The 17,038-nt window shown below is 34.4% G+C and overlaps 2 long non-coding RNA genes across 2 annotated transcripts; one reads left to right on the forward strand and one right to left on the reverse strand.

Moving 5' to 3' along the window:
- The first annotated feature begins 1,719 nt into the window (after window positions 1–1,719).
- On the forward strand, window positions 1,720–5,270 carry LOC128132053 (uncharacterized). The gene is made up of 4 exons (XR_008229981.1): window positions 1,720–1,963; window positions 2,069–2,665; window positions 4,504–4,781; window positions 5,114–5,270. It is a non-coding gene; the product is annotated as an uncharacterized LOC128132053 (long non-coding RNA).
- Window positions 5,271–6,545: 1,275 nt separating this feature from the next.
- On the reverse strand, window positions 6,546–14,783 carry LOC111884705 (uncharacterized). The gene is made up of 2 exons (XR_002847863.3): window positions 14,584–14,783; window positions 6,546–6,867 (listed from the first exon to the last, which is right to left on the reverse strand). It is a non-coding gene; the product is annotated as an uncharacterized LOC111884705 (long non-coding RNA).
- Window positions 14,784–17,038: the final 2,255 nt, after the last annotated feature.

A 17,038-nucleotide genomic window follows, 5' to 3' on the forward strand; every position in this document is an offset into this window, starting at 1 on the left:
ACGCAAACACAGATTATCAGGTTTACTATTTGTGACGAAGAAGTAGGTGGAGAGGGTTTAGAGCATACGGTATGGGCAATGAGAAGTGCTACTTTTGCTGATGTGGCACCTCATAACCTAATCATAACAAGATGATCACCACCCCTCCTTCTTGTTAAGATTATGTTATGGCATATCTTGTTGTGAAGAGCACAAATGCAACGGGAAGTTTAATTGGTTGTTGCCTTTATCAACCAATCAAATCATTTTCTTTCTTTCTCTCTCTACTTCTTAACATTTATAACATGGAGAACACCATTTCCCCTTTGGTGTTATAGATGAGGTGGCATATGAACTTGATGTTATAACGTGACCCAAACCTAATGCTTTTAAAAAATGTCAAACTAATTAATATTAATATTTTACAGCAACCTAATATCCTAACGAACAGTTAAAATATTTTCTAACAAAAGATAGACACTTGCACCAGTATTTTTTTAGTAAAACCACAAAACGAAAACAATATCGATATTAATAAGTATCAAGAACTTAACATCTTTTGGCTTGTTGAGATCATAAAATATAAAATATAAGATTTTACAACGTTTAGCTGTTTTTCTTTTTTTTCTTATAAAGGACGGCAAATATAATAACAAATAATTAACCATTAATTGCTCTCTTAAATACATAAGTTGGGCTATGGCCCAATGTGGATTGGCTTATGCAACTTCATGTCAATTTATATAACTTATATGTTACAAAAAGATTTTCCTTTCCCAAAATATAATAACAATGATTATTCATAATTATATATTTGTATTCAAGAAAGATAAATTAAATGGTATAAAACTTTAAAACTTGTTGAGAAAAACCTTTTAAAAAAGTCAGACGAATTAATATTAATTGTTTACAATAACCTAATATCCTAACAAATAGTTGTAATATTTTCTAACAAAAGGCAGATAATTAGATCAGTATTTATTTATTTATTTATTTTTTATGAAATTACAAAACGAAAACACATATGGATATTAATAAATATCAAGAACTTAATATCTTTTGACTTGCTAAATAGTTTAGATCATAGAATATAAATATAAGTTTTTATAACTTTTAGTTGTTTTTGTTCTTTTTTATAAAGGATGGCGAATATAATAACAAATAATTCTCCATTAATAGCTATCTAAGTATATAAGCTGGGCTAAATGTCGATTGACTTATGCAAATTCATGACAAATTATATAACTTTTATGGATTCCTAAAAAAATAACAATGACTATTCATATTTATATATTTGTATTCAAGAAATATAAATTAAATGGTATAAAACTTTAAAACTTATTAAGAAAAAAATTTAAAAATGTCAAACTAATTAAAATTGATTTTATATAATAATCTAATATCCTAACAAACAACATTAACATTTTCTAACAAAAGGTAGACAGCCAGACCAATATTTTTTTTTAAAACCACAAAATGAAAACACATATCATATAAATAAATATTAAGAACTTAACATCTTTGCGCTTCGTAGATAGTTTAGATTATAAAATATAAATGTAAGATTTTACAACTTTTAGTTTTTTTTTATTATATATCTACTCTTAATAAATATCTCCCTAAAGAGCCACGTGGTAGCCTTATATCTCTACTCTATGCCATGTGTCAATACCTAAGAAACTCTTGCATTGATTTTCCGCTCATTCAATTCTTCAGTCGTCACTACCTCATCTCCTAAGATTAAGCAAATTAGTTTTAATATCGTGGAGATTCTCATAGACTTTCTATGTCTAACCCAAAAAATCAGTTATTTTCGTAGCAGAATTTTAAGAAGAAAATTGTTTCCAAGAATAATCCAGTATCGCATCTGTAATGTGATTACAAATATTCCTCCACCCCATTCCCGCATAGATTTGAAGGGTTTAATCCTAACCTCTATGATCTGCTTCAACGATTACATATATTTTGCGTTCTATTACCCCTTGTGAGTTCTTTCATCTTTGTTTATAGAAGAGCTTTTATAGTAATTTTATGAAATAATAAGAAAACTTTTCATGCAATTTGAACTCTTCCCCTTATTTCTCTAAAGATTGCAGGTCATCTCTGCTTCCAAGAAGAGAAACCACCATCGATTTCTACTTATGGTTTGCAGGTTATTTCTTTGCTAATCCACTTAAAATGTTTGTTTTTCTCTCTAATTGTTCAGTTTCTTTTCTCCTTTACCCATTTTTAATCTTGATGCTTGAGCTTGGGTTTGAAGAATGTTTTTAATTGTTTTATAGTTGGTCTTTATTAAGATGCACACCATGTGTTAGATGGAATGCCTTAATGAAACTGGTCCCCTTTTGAACCTTTCAAACCACTTAATTTCTCTTCCTAATAATGAGATATGACCGTTTGAAACAACTAGAGTGAGATGCATCCCTTTTTTTGATGGAAAACGTTAATGAATCTGATCTCTACTAATAGACTTAAGAGAGCATGTCTAAAATTGCTATTTAGCAACATGTGTATGATGAAATTTGAACTTGAGCAAAAGGCAACACAAACAACAATGATGATATAAGGTATGTATGAAGGAAACGGACCAACAAGGATTAACCATAGCAACCACCTGTAATTTCACCTCAGTTAAGGTTTGAATACATCAAAGCTGGGAGAAAGGGAACTCAATGTTGCTACCGAGGTACCATTCTTCATCTTTTCTATTAGTTGTCCAAAATACATCATTATATTTATTTTAATAAAGAAAAATAAAAATATAATACAAATTCAGTTATAAGTAAAAACTTTAAAAAAAAATCATTTTTTATAATTGAGTACGGTCCAGAAAAGCAAATTCATTGATTTTGGATATTAGTTTTCATATTCAAATAACATGGCATGAATCTCATGGGTCACCGTTAGTTAGAAAAAACTATTCCTTTATAGGGTAAAAGATAGTCTTAGAGATATTATTAGTGACGTTTGATTAAACTAGCTTTCATCCACAATTGAATTTACTATTCAAACAATAGGTTTTTAACAAGGTCAATATTTCTTTGATCTATTAAAATTATTTTACTGTAGATTTAAGTAGCAATGATATTATAATTACAAGTGTTTTTAATGCATGTTAAATTATTTATGAACCGATGTTACTTCAATTCTTTATCTAAGAATCACCCTATTTGTTGAAACACAATCTTATATATGCAGGAGAATTGATGTCGTGATGTTGATAAGAAACACTCTTTGTTTATTTGTTCGATACTTTTCCCCAATTAATATTGTGTATAAGAAAAATAAACACATATATTGTTTTCTTATTCTTTCAAATTTCTTGAATTTTAGCCAATTCCTTGCATCGCATCGTACTTTCATTTATTTGTGCATTATAGCATTCTACTTTCATTCCTTTCTTGTATATCACCGAACTTTCAAACATTATTTTTTCCAATTGCAATAGTTATTTGTTTGGTTTATCAACTTTGTGCATTATAGCATTCTACTTTCATTCATTTCTTATATATAAATAAGATATTAATAAACTTAAAACTCAAACTTTGTTTAAAGGCTTCAAAAATGTTTGTAATTTGAAAATTTTTGGTTCAAAAAGTTTAGTAGAATTGTGATTTGAATTGTTTGCTAAATTTGTAATTGGGCTATTATGTAATTTTTGTTAACATAGGGATTGTTTTGATAAATTTAGTTATGCAGTGGCTGTTTTGTCAATTGAATAACATAGGGGCCTGATTTCACTTAATTTATTAAGACAAGGGCTGTTTTGTAAATTTAGTAATATGGGCTATTTTGTCGATTGATTAACATAGGGAGCATTTTTGTATTTTTTTTAGCAATGCACTATGAAATAGAATAGTATTTTAGGGTAGAATGGAAAAGTTAACTAAAACTGTAAAAACACATGGGTAAAGTACTTCCCCATTTGAATATATAATTTTTTATGTATTTATTTTCTTATATTACAATATATTTTTAAATTGCATATAATGTCATTTTCATGAATATTTTTATTTTTTAGAGCTATATTCATAATTTATTGCATTATACAAAATCATAATTTTCTTACATATCTACAGACATAAATTCTCGATCGGATATTCAAACCATTATGATTTTATGTTTCAACCTATCATTATATCATTATTAAATTACACACAAAACAACTATATTTACAAATTATTTTTTTTTATTACTATTGGTCAATAATTAACTTAAAATTATATAAAATTAATTTTATTTTTCTTATCCGTGGTGTCCACGTGTTATAACCTAGTGTATATATATATATATATATATATATATATATATAGAGAGAGAGAGAGAGAGAGAGAGTTAGGTTCAAATGTTTTTAGTAAGTATTGTGTGCCTAAATGCACCAATGAGAATTCAAGAAATAATAAATCATTAAAGGGTATTGTGGACATTTTATACTTTTAATTAAGGAAATCATTTAATTTAAATCTTGCAATTAAGAAAATAAAGTAATATATTTGACCTAGTCATTTGTGTTCTCATTTATAGGCGTGCATATTGTTCCGTTCCAACCCTAGCACATCTATTTCTTTTTTGCGGCCTTCTTTAGCAACCTGTCGGAGTTGTAGAAGACAACCGGAGAGAAGAAAGGCTGGAAGGTCTAAGGCATATTACGCGTTTGGTAAGTCTATTATGTCCCTGTTTCTTATTCTATCTTCTACCTGTCGGAGTTCTAGAAGACAACCAACGAGAAGAGATGTCCGCTCCTTTTTTGCAACAGCTCTTCTGCTTCGTTTTCCCTCCACGAATCGTAAATGGCATCTCAGGTATCATGTTATCTTCTTTATTCATGTATCATCTTTATTCTGGGTATTTGGAAGAAAGTAGAGTGACAAGGAATATAATTCTAAGTTGTTTGTGGCTTTTTATTTTTCATCAACACAAATTAATTTACTCTTTGAACTTTGTGGTATGCATTCTAAATCAAATATGTTGCTGGAATTTATGTATTCTACCAGAATAAAATCGATGTATTCTGCCAGAATGTATTATATGTATTCTGTCATATTCTATTTATTCTACCAAAATATATTAAGTGATAGTTAATTGCAAGTAACATGTTTTTAACAATTATTAATTTTTGTTGTATTTGTGATAGGAATGGCTGGAAGAAGGCGTTGAAGACCTTGATATTCTTTTAGAATATGTATAATTATATTAAAATGTATAAGGATTTTAGTCTGTAAGAATATATATATGAATTTGTATTTAAGTTCGGATGTATAAGAATATATTAGAATGTTTGTTATTTTTCAACATCTGATTCAACGATTTCGTTTTTCTTCAATGATATTCTATTAGAAGAAAATTCTGAAATAGCATCATTCTAACAAAATAATATTCTATTAGAATAAAATTCTGAAATAGCATCATTCTAACAAAAAATATTCTGACAGAATATAATCGGTAAAAAATGAAATTGAATTAATTAAAAAATTCAGATTTTTTTAAATTAGGAGAATTAGTCATCCCTAAAAATCCAAAAATTTCCTTTTATAAATGTAGTTAATTGTCCAAAATACCCTTTTGCTAAAAATTGTGTGATTATATGGTACATGTTACCCCATTGTAATATCATACACTCTCAAATCATATTAATTGATTAATTTCATCCATTGGTCTAGATCTGTGCATTCTGGCACACAATACTTAGTAAAAACAAAATAACCTAGCCCTATATATATATATATATATATATATATATATATATATATATATATATATATATATATATATATATATATATATATATATATATGAAGGACGACTAATATAACAACAAATAATTCACAATTAATAGCCTTTAAAATATATGGCCCAATATCTATTGGCTTATGCAACTTCATGTCAAATTATATAACTTTTATGGTACAAAAAGATTTCCGCTTCCCAAAAAAATATAAATATATAATAACAATGACCATTCGTATTTATATGTTTGTATTCAAAAAGTATAAATTAAATGGTACGAGTATAAAATATTAAAACTTATTGAGAAAAACTTTTAAAAATGTCAAACTAATTAATATTAGTTTATTATAATAACCTAATATTCATTTTTTTAAACGTCAAACTGTCTTCCTCCTAATCTAATCCTAAACACCACATATGTCTCCTAATGAGACTTGAACACATATCCTCTTATTTAAGAGTCACTCCTTACTGATAGGTCAAAGACGCTGTGGTATAACCTAATACCTAACAAACAATTTTAATATTTCACTAATAAAAGGTAGATAGCTGGACTAGTTGTATTTTTAGTTAAACCACAAAACGAAAATACATATCGATATGAAAAAATATCACGAACTTAATATCTTTGTCTTGCTAAATAGTTTAGATCATAAAATATAAATATAAGATTTTACAACTTTTAGTTGTTTTTGTTCTTTTTTATAAAGAATCACGAATATAATAACAAATAATTCTGCATGTATCAACTAGTACTAAAAAAACAAAACACATATCAATAAGAAAAAGTATAAAGAATTCAACATCTCTAGATGATTAATAGAAAGAGAAAATAATAATAACCAGTGAAGTATTCCCCGCTTTGCAGGGGTTGGATTTGCATTATATTGTTTCCAAATTAAAGCAAAGTACAATGCTATAGCATCTACCCTAAGGTAAGTTTTTGGCCTTTATATGAAATGTCATTTAACATAAACAAAGATTATATTTAAAAACATAGTTATAACAAATGGTTCCATTTATAGATGTATAAGTTTATCTGTTTTTATTGAACAAAAATGTAATAAGTAACATAAAATAGTTTCTACTTTGGATGCGCCTTTTCCATTTCCTCAAACTTTTTCTTGTTTTTTTTTCCATTGAAACATGGGATTTTGCAAGCTGTAAGAAGAAAAATCAAGTGTTAAATGCGAGAAATAGCAACATAATTTCTTAAGTTTGTTGATTACAACATCCTACTTACATTTAATGTTATTATATATTATTTGTTTACTTAACAAAAATATGAACACAACATTTTATCTAGTTCACCTCAATCTTGACCGTCAAACTGCTAATGTAAAGAAATCAAAATAAAATGAAAAAAAAAAGAAAAAAATAGGTATAAACTGTTCCAGGTATCATTTAATTTATCTAATTTTTAGGGTTTTGTGCATGGACTCGGCAAGTTGGGGAGCTCCAACTCGTCGAGTAGAGATCATTTATGAGGACGTGGGATTCAGATCCTACTCGACGAGTCGGAAGACCCCGACTTGACGAGTAGGCGTTGTAAAGGAAAACCCTAATTTTTAGGGTTTGCACCATATTTAATGGGCTTAATTCGCCTCTTGTGGCCTCCCTTACCACCTCACTACCCAGAGAAGAAACCCTAAGTCGTTCCTTGTTGTTTCCTTGTGATTAAGAGGCTAACAAAGAGTTTTTGGTGCATTTAATTGAAGGAGTTATAAGATTGAGAAGCTTGGAGCGGGAATGAGACTGTAGATCCAGCATCTACAACGTTTGGACACCCATTTGAAGGTAACAAGTTGTTACATTGGTCATTCTAGCATTAAATCCCCCTTTTCTTGGGTTTTTAGGCCATTTCTAGTATATTTGTGAAGCATTTCGGGTGTAGGGTATGATTTGGAGTTGCAACTTCCGATCTGGACTCCTCTAAGTCCTTAGAGTTCTAAAGTTGTTGAATTTATCAGGCTTGGTCCTTTTCTTTGGCTAAAACCCCTCCCTTAGTGTGACATCCCCATTTTCACGGCCAGAAAATACCGATTTTGTTTATGCTTTATAAAAACCAGAGTACTTCTTTAAATAAAAATGTTGTGGAATTTGTTCCCAGTAAAACATGATAAATACGTTATCAAATCATTTCCGAAGAAATGTATTTTTATTCATTTTAAAACATTTGGGATGTCATTTTCAATACAGAAACATAAGCATAAACTACACATACATTTATTTACACTAGTGATCTACACCTCTTTAATCTCTCAGTATAATGTAACTTCGTATCGACACCTGTTATTCAAATAAGCTTGAGTGGGTCAGGTTGGGAAACTTGGTGAGTACATAGGGTTTTCAACCCTAAATAATATAATTATTATGTTTAAACATCATCAATCAACCTAACTACCCATCCCCATTATCTTCTTTACTTTTAAGGATCTACCCTAAGAATCATCTATCCTGCATTCGTTCATTTTGAAGCCCATTGCTTCTAGGGTTTATATGATAGGCACTAAGTCCATAGCTGCCAATGCTTGTTCGTAAAGTGCTAATTCCATAGCTGCTAAAGTTCATTCATCGAGTACTAAATCCATAGCTACCAGTGTTAGTAAAGCACTAATTCCATAGTTGCTAAAGTTCATTCATAGGGTACTAAATCTATAGCTACCAGTGTTTATCAAATATGTACTAAGTCTATAGCTACCGATAAGTACTAAGTCCATAGCTACCAACGTTTATTCAATTGGCACTAAGTCCATAGTTGCCAATGTTATTTGTTAGGCACTAAGTCTATAGCTGCCTATGTTCACTCATATCATCCTTCATCTCTCATCTTTCATCTACCCATGTTTTACCCAATATATTTGTAGATATAAAATACATATACAGTTTAAATCATTTAAAATTTGTATAAAATCGTTCATCCATCATAGATAGCAAGTATACAGATAATATGCACACATAGCACATAGTTTATATAAAATACTTCATATTTATGTGTAAGATAAAAGTAACTATGCACTCACTTGATAAGGTGGTGACTCGCCACTCGGACAGCACTTCGTTACTGTTAAAACAATTTCCTTCGGACAAAACCTAGTATCATTACCACTACAGTTTAGTCTAATGTTTGACGAGACTAATTAATAGTCTATCTATCTATCTATCTATTATTATTATTATTATTATTATTATATAAGCGTTAAAAATACTCTTCACCCACTATGTACAGACAGGGGCCAGACATGGAACACCGGAGGGCAGAATCCTTTTGGCATATAGCACTTCTGAATTCAGCAACCCATGTGACCCTCCAAACCAGATTCCTTGTACCGCAAGTGGTTAAAAAGATATTATAACGACACTTATATGACTCGTAATAATAGACCAAATATTTATTATAAGGTCCTAATAATATTACTATATTGTAACATAAGCTATACTAAAGATAGGTTAGGCGTAGCTTACTTACAGCGGGTTTTTTTCTCAAAACCGGGCTCCGCTGGAGCAACGTTCCCAAGCCAAAAGGGGGAAATGATAGGAGGTGTGAGGAATGAAGAGGGCTTCACCTCTTATTTATAGGGGCTGGAGGGTCGCTCATGTCGTGAGTTTTATGATGCTCACGTCGTGAGCCAACTTGGGCTCCAAGTTTGAGCCTGGTGCTGACACGTGGCATCGCACACATGGTCTAAATCAGCCGATTTTCAAAAATTCATAAGTTTCGAAAACGAGCTTCGTTTTCGACGTTCTTTATATCAATGTATAGGTAAAAATAAGATCTACAACTTTCAATTTCACTCCGTTGGCTAATTCTCGACCGATCTTAAATTTAACAGCTAGAGGAGATTAGATTGTTAAATGACCGCGAAGAATTCGTAACTCCTTCATACGGACTCTGTTTTCATCTGTCTTTTTATCGTTGAGTTCCTATTAATGAGATATTCAACTCCCATTTAGGTCGCGTAGGCCAAAAACCACTCGAACTAAAATTCGAGTTTCGGGTCGTGCACTACTGTGCCAAATCTTAGAAAATTCATAACATCCTCATACGAAGTTAGATTTGGGCATTCTTTTTTTGTATGTTCTCGGTTTAACGTATACTACAACTTTTGTCTAGATCACTAAGGCTAAAAAGTCCTCTATCATAAATTCACTATTTACGTCTCCCGGTGTCGTGCCGGTTTTGCCGTAAAACTTCGACGGGCCATAACTTCTTCGTTATAACTCGGATTTCGGTGTTCTTTATATGTATGTAACCCTTGTAACATATACTACCATTTGGTTAAGATTATTCCTTCTACATAATCTTCCATCAAAAAATCATTTTTGATGCTCATTGTCTTTAAATTGACTAGCCTGGATCTGCGAGCGTTACACTTAGCTTGGTTTTGGCGATTAAGAGCTTCCATGCACGTAAAGTTTGCAACTTTACGTGGAAACCATGCCTTAGGAGGCTAGATCTGCAATCTGGAGCTTTAGGGTAGCCTAAAAACGTATGAACACAAAAAGGACTAAAGGAACTCGTCGAGTCCCTTAGCCAAATCAACGAGTCGAGTAGGGTTTACCTGTTTTCGAGATTCCGAGTGATTTCTGTGAAGGATTGGGGTTTTCGGTCTGCATGGGTTTTTGGTCTTCTGGACATTGAGGAGCTCTACATAGGTAACTCGGCGAGTTGAAGAGTTACTCAGGTAACTCGACGAGTTGCTGGATGCACTCGATGAGTTGAGCGAAACATGGACTGTTGACCTTGACTTTGACCAAGGTTGACTTTGAGGATATTTATGGTAATTCGGGAATGTGACAAGTTAATCACATGATAAGTATAGGCAGTTAAGTTGGAGCAGTGCATGGGATTTACCTGATCTTAGCTTGTCAGTTCAGCATTCACAAGAGGTGAGTCTCGTCACCATACCAATGGGTCTAAGGAACCAAAGTCGGCCCATTTTGTGATATATGGTACACTCTTTGTTGTAGAGATATGTGGTATGATTGTTAGTTATGCTTAGTGTTATTCTAGCTATATACGTGATACTTGTAGGGAAGACCATGGGGGGAGCCCATGGCTTTTCAAGTAAAGACCATGGGATGAGCCCATGGCACTTGGATGTAAGGCTATGTGGGGGAGCCCATGGCTTTCCAGCTAAAGACTATGGGAGAGCCCATGACATCCTTATATGTTTGTATGCATGAATTATGTGGTATATGCAGCTGTTATAGCTAATATGATATGTGTTTATGTGGATTGTATGTGGGGCACGCTCTGGGGAGCTCACTAGGCATTAGCTTATAGTTTGTGGATTTGTTTCAGGTACATCTGAGCCCAAGGGCAAGGACAAGGCTTGATGGCGCAGCATGCACTCTCTCTCAGGCATTTTTATGGGACACTCTGATGATTGGAATAATATTGTTATTGTTGAGAATTTGAAAACAAATGTATTGAGATTTTATGGTTTATGGAAAGTGTTTTGTCTAGTTAAAAATATTTTTTTTTTGAAAAGTAGGTTGTTACAAGTTGGTATCAGAGCCTTGGTTTGAGGGATTCGGGCACACTCTCAGGTGTGTCAGGTCTCAAACTAAGGAAATGGCAAAATTGTTTTCAAAAATAAAGGTTAAAAACTTTTTAGAATGAGAAAAAGGAGAGTGCAATGCGTGCGATCGGCCGAGCCAAGTAAATAGTTCCCCCAATATGTTAGCCATGTTATACTGATATGTGAATTATGATAATCGTATGAATCTTGATATGTGTATGCTTTCAAAATTGTTGACGGTTGGGGTCCTATAGCCTCAGAATGATTGATTTTGCCTTATTTTATGTTCCTTGTCTAGTTGTGGTCTTACGGTAGAGTCTATTATTCAAAAGTGTATTTGATCCTACTTTATGTATAATTTGTATGCATAAGGCAACCGGTTATGATTGAGTTCTAGTTTGATATGGATGGAGGAAATCTTAGGTTAGCCTAGGATTTGAGTTATGCGGTAGTTTGTGAGATAGGATTTGTTTTGGAACTAATTAGAGTTATCAGGTAGAACCTTTGGGAAGGTACATGTAGGTGTGGAAGGTAGTATTGAGTTCGTACTACTGAAAGCAGAGGACCTGTACCCAAACCAATGTTAGACCTGGAAGCTCTAAGGAGGAACGGTGTGGGAGGATCCCCTCTATAGACATCCTGATCATTATGTTTTATGGTTTTTCAGAGGAGTATGGTGGTGACACGATTTGGAGCAGGGGGATCAGGATTGGGATCTAGATCTGGATCGGGATCTAGATCTGCGTTCGGGGCTAGATTGAGGTTCTAGAGAGAGGGGGAAATGATAGGAGGTGTGAGGAATGAAGAGGGCTTCACCTCTTATTTATAGGGGGCTGGAGGGTCACTCATGTCGTGAGTTTTATAATGCTCACGTCGTGAGCCAACTTGGGCTCCAAGTTTGAGCCTGGTGTTGACACGTGGCATCGCACACATGGTGTAAATCAGCCGATTTTCAAAAATTCGTAAGTTTCGAATACGATCTCCGTTTTCGACATTCTTTATATCAATGCGTAGGTAAAAATAAGATCTACAACTTTCAATTTGACTCCGTTGGCTAATTCTCGACCGATCTTAAATTTAACAGCTGGAGGAGATTAGATTGTAAAATGACCGCGAAAAATTCGTAACTCCTTCATACGGACTCTGTTTTTGTCTGTATTTTTATCGTTGAGTTCCTATTAATGAGATATTCAACTCCCATTTAGGTCGCGTAGGCCAAAAACCACTCGAACTAAAATTCGAGTTTCGGGTCGTGCACTACTGTGCCAAATCTTAGAAAATTCATAACTTCCTCATACGAAGTTAGATTTGGGCATTCTTTTTTTGTATGTTCTCGGTTTAACGTATACTACAACTTTTGTCTAGATCACTAAGGCTAAAAAGTCCTCTATCATAAATTCACTATTTACGTCTCCCAGTGTCGTGCCGGTTTTGCCGTAAAACTTCGACGGGCCATAACTTCTTCGTTATAACTCGGATTTCGGCGTTCTTTATATGTATGTAACCCTTGTAACATATACTACCATTTGGTTAAGATTATTCCTTCTAAATAATCTTCCATCAAAAAATCATTTTTGATGCTCATTGTCTTTAAATTGACTAGCCCGGATCTGCGAGCGTTACACTTAGCTTGGTTTTGGCGATTAAGAGCTTCCATGCACGTAAAGTTTGCAACTTTACGTGGAAACCATGCCTTAGGAGGCTAGATCTGCAATCTGGAGCTTTAGGGTAGCCTAAAAACGTATGAACACAAAAAGGACTAAAGGAACTCGTCGAGTCCCTTAGCCAAATCAACGAGTCGAGTAGGGTTTACCTGTTTTCGAGATTCCGAGTGATTTCTGTGAAGGATTGGGGTTTTCGGTCTGCATGGGTTTTTGGTCTTCTGGACATTGAGGAGCTCTACATAGGTAACTCGGCGAGTTGAAGAGTTACTCAGGTAACTCGACGAGTTGCTGGATGCACTCGATGAGTTGAGCGAAACATGGACTGTTGACCTTGACTTTGACCAAGGTTGACTTTGAGGATATTTATGGTAATTCGGGAATGTGACAAGTTAATCACATGATAAGTATAGGCAGTTAAGTTGGAGCAGTGCATGGGATTTACCTGATCTTAGCTTGTCAGTTCAGCATTCACAAGAGGTGAGTCTCGTCACCATACCAATGGGTCTAAGGAACCAAAGTCGGCCCATTTTGTGATATATGGTACACTCGTTGTTGTAGAGATATGTGTTATGATTGTTAGTTATGCTTAGTGTTATTCTAGCTATATACGTGATACTTGTAGGGAAGACCATGGGGGAGCCCATGGCTTTTCAAGTAAAGATCATGGGATGAGCCCATGGCACTTGGATGTAAGGCCATGTGGGGGAGCCCATGGCTTTCCAGCTAAAGACCATGGGGGAGCCCATGACACTTAGGTGTAGAACCATGTGGGAATATATGTAGGAAAATAGATATTTTAACTCCTTGTTATGTAGGAATATAAGTAGGAAAATAGATATAAATTAAAATAACCATTAATTTCCATGTGAAAAATATAAAAGTTGATGAGAAGTTTGCAATAGATAAAAATTTACCATATGCTACGATTTATAGGAATATACTGTATTAAGTGAGTTCTTCCTTGAATTTGCTGCAAAGTTGCAGAAATATTTGTAGAATATCCTTGCATCAGTTGTCTAAATGAATAAAGAGTAAAAGAACCTTATGATATAGCCAAACCATATAAAATAAAGAAAATAAAAGACGAGTTGTACTCATGATAATTAGTGGTTAATATGAGAAGGGCAAATGGGCAATTCTATTAGCATCTTTCATGTTCTAAGTTCAGTCCTACTAAAGTAAAAGGTATCAGTTTCTGTCAACAACGAATGAAAAAGATGTTAGATTTCTAATGTTTTCTTTAATAATAAAAAATACATTAAAAAAATCCAATTTAAACAGGCCTGAATTTGAATTCAAAACTAAGAACTGAGAGTTGGGGTTAGGTTTTACAGATATACCTCTTTGGTTCTATGGATGATGAGGAAACATGGCGTTTAGATTCTTCCACATTGTCGAACTCACATACAATGTCTAAATTGAAGCAACAACTAAAAACAGAGAATTGAAGAAGAATAATTCGGAGAAAAAATATCCAATTTGTTGACCATCAGATTCTAATACCATGCTCTTGAAGTGCTGGATGTATGAATGCTAAATTCCAATTTACCTTCTCTGGACTTCAAAGTTGGGTTTAAAAACAACGACATGTTACACTCCACTATCTCCCTACTCTATTATCTATCGAATCCATGTATTTTAATCGAAATTTCAGAAAAGAGGGGGAGAAGTGATGATGGTAAACGCACCTGAAATCCAAATTGAGATACCTACTATGGCGATGATGGTCCATCGGGATTTTTATGCACCAGTGACAAAGCCCCATAGCTACAACTAACAAAAAACCCAAAACCAACATCAAAACACGCAACAACTAAAATTAGACACCACCAACATAATAGACCTTGATATTCTTAAAATCGAACCCAAATACAAATACAAACAGTTAATTATAACCTAAATCGTGCAACAAATCAGAAACCTTACATGGACGTGACCGCCGTTGGCGACAATAATCTCTCGGTCCATGGATGGGGGAGGTGGTGGCGAGACGAGGAAGCATGGAGAGAGAGAGAGAGAGAGAGAGAGAGAGAGGGGAAAAGGGTTTATTCTGTGTGAAGGGAGTATGTGGAAGAAGGATACTTGTAAAGAAAGCGGTGAAGAAAAAAGAAAGTGATGATGAAAATATGGAAGGATAAGGAGTGGAGCAAATTTCGAACGCCACCACGTGTATAGGGGGCTCCCAAACCAAGGACACGAAAGGGGTAGACTATTAAACAAAAAAATTTACCGGCAGATCAAATAATAAAAAATAAAAAATAAATTTAGACCAATAGGATCAAAATATTGTTCATAAGGGGGTTTGTCTTTTTAATATATATATATATATATATATATATATATATATATATATATATATATATATATATATATATATATATATATATATATATAATACAATAACAAATTGGAAACTTTGCATTTATGAAAAACCTTGTGAGCCCCATGAGCCAAAACAACAAAATACACATTAAACAAACCAGCTAAGGGAGGTTGGAAGAAGCTCTTATCCCAAATACGAAAACATAAAGAAACTAACAAAAACACCAAAATTTAACCTTTGGACGATAAGTTAAGACATGGTGTCTTGTGGCGATATCTTTATTTAGAAAATGAAGACTCTAAGTGACATTTGATTTTGCAACAATAAGTGTGGGCTCTAGGGAATGGATCAAGAGCAAGAATCTCCAAAGAAATCATTGGTAATAATCATGTCCAATTGTAACAGCCTGGATTTCCAGGTATCTTTTAGGTTTATGTTTTTGGTGTTTTGAGAGGGGACTCGGCGAGTTGGAGCTCAGACTCGCCGAGTAGGATCGCGGGTCGGGACGCGGGTTCGCGCCTGGACTCGACGAGTCCAAGGTATGGACTCGGCGAGTCCGCGCTGTTTAATGAAACCCTAATTTCTCGGGTTTGGGACCTATTTAAAGGGCCTTATGGCCGTCATTTGTGCTCACCAGTCCCTTGAGTGAAACCCTAATCGAGTGTGAGCGTTTGGAGCATAGAAGGAGGCCATTATTGATCTTGGAGGTGTCATCTTGCAAGGGAAAGGGAGGATCAGCTAAGGAAAGGCAAGATGAGCTACTTCCTGAGAGTTTGGGGTCCAGAACACCGCATTTGACGTAATATCTTCGAGCTATCCTCTGCTATGTTGATGTTTTCATTGATTTAGGGCTTGTTGAGCCCTTTTGTGGCTAGATCTAGTGCTCCCTTGGTCCCTTAAGCGATTTAGACCATAGATCTGGACCCTTGGAGGTCCAGAGTGTCCCTTTGCCCAAGCTTTTTGTGAATCAATGGAGGTTTTGGATTGGAATCCTTATGCCTTAGGTCAAAATGCCATTTATGAGCCATGGGGTGTGTTTTAAACACCAAGATAAGGACTTTACGTGTTGAATCAGTCTAGGAAGGCCAGATCTATGAATTGTTGGGACAGATCTGACCTTAGAAGCAAGTTTGAGTGATTGCATGGCATGGACTCGCCGAGTCCGATAATCAGACTCGGCGAGTAGCTTGAAGATTGCCTTCAGATCGCCCAGTGAGTGGTCCAGTCGAGTCATAGGTTGACTCAGTGAGTCAGGGCGAGTCAGAGAGGGTTGGCAGGTGGTCTGAGTTGAGCTGGGACTCGCCGAGTTGTTCTTGAGACTCGGCGAGTTGATTCGGGGTGGCCCCGCGATTCTTCCAGATGGAACTCGTCAAATCAGGGGGAGTACTTGACGTGTCAAAAGGGAATCCTAGAAAGATTGGTGAAAACGTCTAGACTCGCCGAGTCGCCCTAGTGCACTCGTCGAGTCCGGTCAAAGTTGACCGTTAACCGTTGACCAAGAGTTGACTAGTGTTGACTTAAAAGGGTAGTCAACCTTAGTGGTAAAAATGTTAATAAGAGACGTATGATGATATAGGGAGATTGTAGCTTGGAGGATCGAGCACGTGTGATTTCGGGATTCGCTAGCTATCGATATTCACGAGGTGAGTCTTCTCACTATACTATACCCGGAAGGGTTTTGACTGTGTGACCGGAAGGTCGGATATGGTATGAGACGTATGTGGTATGTGTGATAAGTTAATTGTTATATGTGCTATGTATGATACGCTTGTTATGGGCCGGAAGGCGTTGTAATGTAGACCGTAAGGTTGGCGTGGGTA

Source organism: Lactuca sativa, chromosome 2, assembly GCF_002870075.4.
Source record: "Lactuca sativa cultivar Salinas chromosome 2, Lsat_Salinas_v11, whole genome shotgun sequence".
Lineage (NCBI taxonomy): Eukaryota > Viridiplantae > Streptophyta > Magnoliopsida > Asterales > Asteraceae > Lactuca > Lactuca sativa.